Raw genomic sequence first — 6,230 nt, 5'->3', positions numbered from 1 at the left:
TTTTTTTTAACCTGTCATTAGTAGGGTATTGTGTCATCACAGGCCATCGGAGCAGGGTAAGTAAGCAGAGTGAGCAGAAGCCGTTTGTCCTTTGTGGAGAACCTGATGTGAAGATTATAATTTTTACAATAGTTTTTGTTGTTTTTTTTTTTGTTTTTGTTTTTGTTTTTGTTTTTTTTTTGGTTTTGTGGGGGGTTTTTGTTTGGTTGGTTTTGGTACTCTTGTTGTGCCTTTTTCTTTTTGGAGGAAAAAAACTTGGCTTTTTAAAATAAAATCACCTTTCATTGAGTTTTATAATGATAAAATGTTTTCCCTTTCTAAACAACAAAAATAAAACAAGTATTTTAGGTAAAAATAATTCAGAATAGCTAATAAGGAACTTCTGAATGGCTGGTGTAGAATTTTCCCCAAAGGGGAAATATGAAAAGCTTCACATTGGTCAAGGAAGAGAGGGCATGGACCGGGTTTCTGTGGAAAAGTTCATGATAAAAGAAAAGCTTAATGCTGTTTATAGCAGGTTAATTAATGTCTAATGACATTTGTTTGTTCTAATCTGGAGCATAGATCTGTTTGCTTAAGTACATCACTAGTAGCAACCCATCAGAGCTTTTGCTCTGCCAGGAAGATAAGCATTTCTGATCCATGCCAGTATTTGGGAAGAATTGGGTGACATCTAAAAAAACAAAAAAGATTAAGTGGCATTAAAGGTAGAAGAGATCAGTTAGCTTATTAGGTTGACAACAATTTGTGAAAAAGGTCTAGAAATTTTGAAGATTAAAAGAATGGCTACACTGTTGGACTATCCTCAATGAGGAAAATGTTACTCTGCATGCAAGTCATCACAAAAGCACTTCAAGAACTGATTTAGAAGCTATAAATCAAATTAGGTGAAATTGCAAACATTGAACCACAAATAACCAATTACTATATAGTATTTCCCCAAATAGTTCCAGATCAGGTATACTCTATTTTGCAGATTAGAAATTGGTTAAGTAGTTTAGAAATAAACGCTGAGACTTATTTGAAACAAGTTTAGTAAGGTTTCTTTTTTTTAAATTTTTTTTTAGTTGTAGATGAATACATATCTTTATTTTTATTTATTTATTTTTACATAGTGCTGAGGATTGAACTCAGGGCCTCATGCATGTGATGCAAGCACTCTACCACTGAGGTACAACCCCAGCCCTAGTAAGGTTTCTTAAGCAAAGACTTAGCTAACAATAATTTTTAAAATCAATTCTATTAAGGTATAGATTACATACAGTAAAAGGCACATGCCTTAGTGTATAGTTGGAAAATTTGAACAACTGTTTATACCCATGTAGTCACACCACAAACGTGAAGCAAGATGTTGCTTTCTCCTCCAAAAGGTGGCCTTGAACCACTTGCCAATCAATCTGCACCGCAGCCCCTACAGATTTACATTCTAGTTTCAGATAAATGGAATCATACAGGGCATATTTGGTATCTGTCTTCTTTCACGTAGCATAATTTTTTAAATTTATTCACATTTTAGTGTGTTATCAATGTTTTTTTTTTTTTTTTTTTTTTCTTTTTTATTGCTGGCTTCCCTGTAAATGGTTTGTTTATTCACCTGTTGATAGACATTGGATTGGATTGTCCCTAGTTTGGGGCTGTCATGAATAAAGCTGCTAAAATTATTTTAGCAGTAAAAGTATTTTTGTGTCTCAGGCAAACACTTAGGAGTGGAATTTCTGGGTTATATGGGAAGCTTCATAAGAAACTGCCAAGTTGTTTTCCAAAGTGGTTGTACCATTTTACACACCAACTGGTAATGTGCAAGGGTTCTGTTTGCTCCATAGTCCCAATACCTGATATTGTCTTTTCAGCCATTTTGATGGGTGTGTAGTGGCATCTTATTATGGTTTAGTTTGTAATTCCTTGGTAACCAATACTATTTGAGCATCTTTTCATGTACTGTCCATTCATGTCCTTTTTTTGGTTTTTGTTTTTAACTCAGGGCTACTTAGCCATTGAGCTAAATCCCTACACCTTTTTTACTTTGAGACAGAGTCTTGCTGAGTTGCTCAGGGCCTTGCTAAATTGCTCAGGCTGGTTTTGAACTTGCAGTCCCTCTGCCTTGGCTTCCCAAGCTGCTGGAATTATAGGCTTTTGCTACCACGCCCAGCCTCATGTGTCTTTATAACATATGTCTACTCATCCACTTTTATTTTTTTTAATTATTGTATTGAGTTATGTATATTCTGGATACAAGTGCTTTCTTTCACCAATAAGTATCATGAAAGTATTTTGAGTAATGTTGGGCAGAAGATCTATGAAAGTAGTCTAGTTTTTGTCTTCTCATAATTCCCCAGAGTGATGTTATTAGCTCAGCACAAGTGGGTTCGACCTTGAGAGAGAACAATTCAAGTACTGGATTTGGTAAATTCCTGGGTTTTTGATTCTAGCTTTATTTTTACATAATTAGCAAATATATCAAAATGGAAGTAATGTCTAGTTGTATATTATTCAGGTACTGTGTTAGTTTTCCATCATTATAACAAATACCTGGGGTATTCAATTTATAAAGAAGGGTTTATTTTGGCTCAGTTTTGGAGGATGGTTGGCCCTGTTCCTTTTGGGCCTGTGGCAAGGCAGTGTATCATGTTGGGATTACATGATATGGAGCAAAACCACCTCATGGCTGAGAAGCAAAAAAAGACGAAGAGGAAACCCACAGTCCTCTTCAGTGCCACAACCACAACCCCAGTGACCCAAGACCTCCCACTAGTTCCACATCTGAAAATTTATACCTCCCAATCACACCAGGCTGGGAACCAAGTCTTTAACACAGGGACCTTTAGGGGACACTCAAGATCCAAACTATGACAGGTACTTGTTTGTGTGCTAAAGGCATAAAAAAGGTTGTCCTCACTAAAAGTTGTACTATTTTATTTTTTTTCAATAATGACTTCAGGAGAGCAATCTAATGGTGTAATGAGATTGTTTCTCATGTAAATCAATTTACAAAATATTAAATATCTTGCCTCTTGGTGCCGTAATTCTGCTGAGTGCATGATAAATGGTCAGCCATGAGCTGATAAGATCACAAGCTTGCTGGACATGGTGGTGCACACCTCTAATCCCAGCTTCTAGGGAGGCTGATGTAGGAGGATTACAAATTCAAAGCTTATCTCAGCAATTTAGCACGCCCCTGCCTGAGAATTAACTAGATGGGATTGGGAAGGTAGCTCAGTGATAGAGCACTTGCCTGGCATGTGTGAGACCCTGGGTTCAATCACAAGTATTACCAAAAAAAAAAAAAAAAAATTGTTTTGCAAGGCCTGTGCTTTATAATAATGAGATTATTGTTATTGTTTTTACTTGGGGAAATATTTAAGGATAGGGGTCTATACAATGAATGATTCAGAATCACAAGTGTAATATTTAAGACCCCAAAGTATTATGGTGTCTAAATCAATGAGGAGTTGTCTAGAAAAAATATTCACTTTAGTTTTCATATGGAAAACCAGCCATATCCCAAACCTCAAAAAAAATTGCCGTTCCTGTAGGAAACTTTTTGAAAACTGCTTAACTATAAATTAGCTATACCATCTTTTTTATATGATAAAAATGGTTCGATAGGTAAAGTAATCATTACTGGACAAAAATGAATTTTAATGTTTAAAAAATAAAAACAAAAAGTTTCCATAGATTCTTAGGTGTACACAGATTACCTTCAGGATCCTCAAGATGTGGGAACGGTGGTCTCCTTTGGAGACAAGAGGGATGTAGTTTCTACTATGTTCCTTTCTGTCCCTTGTAAGTTTGAAAGCATGTATGTAGATTACCTGTTCACATTGTGTGTCTGTATGTGGTGCTAGGGCTCGAACCCAAGGGCCTCACATGCTAGGTATTCAAACTTTAATTTTTTAAAAAAGGCAATGTGGAAAGGGGCAAAGCTTTCCAGCAGTGACAAACCTCCCAAGATATCATGCCTCAGGAAGGATCTCCTTCAGCCCTCTCCAGAGGAAACGTGAGGAAACCTGGCACAGAGCCCCATTCTCCCTCCATGGATGTGAAAGGCCCAGGATGCTCTAAGATCACCAGTCTTCAGCCACACAAAGGGTAGTTTTGTGTGTTCCCCGTTTCACTGTCCTTTGCCAACCCACAGGAGGAAAGGCCAGGCTTCCTGGAGGGTGGTCCTTCAAGAGGAAGCAGCACCCAAAGCACCCTGAGTTGAGGTGAGCTGGAAAACATCTCAGTAGGCATCTTTTGGATTTTTTTTTTTTTTTTAAAGTCTTGATTTGTTATAGTGTCCAGCTTCAGCAGGGGGTCTCAGGAGATGAATGGATGGTGAGGAGTTAGCAAAAGGGGGCGGAGAAACAACAGACACAAGAGTGAAGGTGCTGAATCCCAATCTTTACTTGTAAAGTTAATCATATATACTTTTCATTTTGGCAGGCTCACAGTATTCTGTGGTTACAAAACAGGAAACATTATTCAAGGAAAGAAAATTTTACGTAGCTACAATTGGATAAGAAGAATGTATCTTGGTTTGTGCATAAGCAAGCATTTTTACTTTCAGTTTGCGTTTTACTTTGAGCTGTTTCCGCTTAGTTAGCTTTTAATAATATTTAGAAATGTCCTAGACTATTGGCCTATACCTTGATGATTCTTTCTTGACTTACAGACTAGAACCGGCGCCATGGTTATGACAAATGGTTAACTTGAAAAGAAAGGCTACTAATTTTAATCAGTCAAGAGTAAGAGCATCAAACCATTGTGCACAGGAACGAGAACAAGTTGCCCAGTACCTTAATATTAATTAATCTGTCTTAATATTAATTTTTCTTCTTTAGATTTTGATTTAATTTCTCAAAAACTTCCTTGACTGTTTTTCCTATGGGGGTTTCTCATTAAACATTAACAATTTACGTTCCACAGCTGAATCATTGCAAATAGATTTATTCTTTAGAAATAGTTGCATTAATTGGGAAAGTCATGTTTTTTCCTTTATGCTTAATGGTCATAAGAGAAGTTGCAACTATACTTATTAACAGGAATACAAAAACAAACCAGCCCATTCCCAGAAACATGCTGCACTCCTCCAGAGGATGGACACCTTGCGCCATCCACCTCAGTAGGGCCCTGCCTTTGCCTGAGTTAGGGGAGGGGCGCAGCATTATAGGATCACAGAGTATGCCAAAGTTATCAACTATGAACTAGAACATTAATATTTAACCCATTTGCTTTTATACAAATCTTTTACAAGCTTGAAACAGAACCTCTAAATTGTAGAAAACTTGTGAGAGCATTAGAATATCATTGAAAATAAATTAGAAATGAAACTTTCTCCTAACAAGACTTCAAAAACTAAAAATCATTCTGGGACTCACAAAAATGATTATCTCTTTTCAAAAAAATCTTAAGTAAATAAAGGCATATGATAAGAAGTTGCAAAATTTCCCCTGGAATGCACCAAACACACAAGCACACACGCACAATTTGTTTGTTTTCAGTTCTGGGAATCAAACCTAAGAGCATTATTTGGGGGGGCAGGGGGGCACTGTGCAAAACTGGTGATAAAAAATTAACAAAATTAATCTTTAACAAATTTGTTTTCAACCACTTACCTGGAAGCCCTTAAGAACAAAGGATAGTAGTAAAAGAACAGAAGAGTAAGCAAAAGAATGTCCAAAGGCCACACTTTGGACAAGGTCAGTGTCCAAAAATACAAATTGTTCTGTCATTAATTTCCTATTAAATGTGGCTGCTCAAATTCCTGGTCATGTTACCTTTGGCATCCTTCCCCCAGCCAAGGAAATGACTTCGTTTGGATTTTAGCAAAGGAATTCTGAGCCAAATTTGAAAACCCTGAAGTATAATGGAGGCCTTGTTAGGGATGGGAGTGAACGAGTAATCAAATTCTTATTTAGGCCCTTTGGGCTGGAATTCTTTATTTAGAGCCAACATGCCAACCTTGGTCATTGAAGAGGCAAGGACAAACTTACTTTGTTCTGTTTTAAACGATCTCTCCTCCAAACCATTCTGGTTTTGACATCTGTATGGCCCCAACATTCCTTCCTGCAGACACAACAGGCAGGTGGCTGTGTGGTGTGGCCCTGAGTCAGAATTTATTTGCTGCCATCCACCTGCTTACTAGCACAAGGGAGAGGCAGGTGGTTTACCAGAAGGCATGGGCTGTTTTATCCTGACTGATATGGACCAGATTGTGGCTCCTTTTGATTTGCAGCTGAAATAAGAAC

General features: G+C 37.3%; 1 pseudogene; it reads left to right on the top strand.

Moving 5' to 3' along the window:
- The first annotated feature begins 1,550 nt into the window (after positions 1-1,550).
- On the top strand, positions 1,551-6,030 carry LOC124084997 (small ribosomal subunit protein eS27-like; annotated as a pseudogene).
- The last annotated feature ends 200 nt before the right edge of the window (positions 6,031-6,230 follow it).

This window comes from Marmota monax, unplaced genomic scaffold (assembly GCF_021218885.2).
Source record: "Marmota monax isolate L192 unplaced genomic scaffold, Marmota_monax_Labrador192_F-V1.1 WCK01_AAM20220418_F8-fsc00090, whole genome shotgun sequence".
NCBI classification, from domain to species: domain Eukaryota; kingdom Metazoa; phylum Chordata; class Mammalia; order Rodentia; family Sciuridae; genus Marmota; species Marmota monax.
This window is presented reverse-complemented; position numbering and strand designations above follow the sequence as displayed.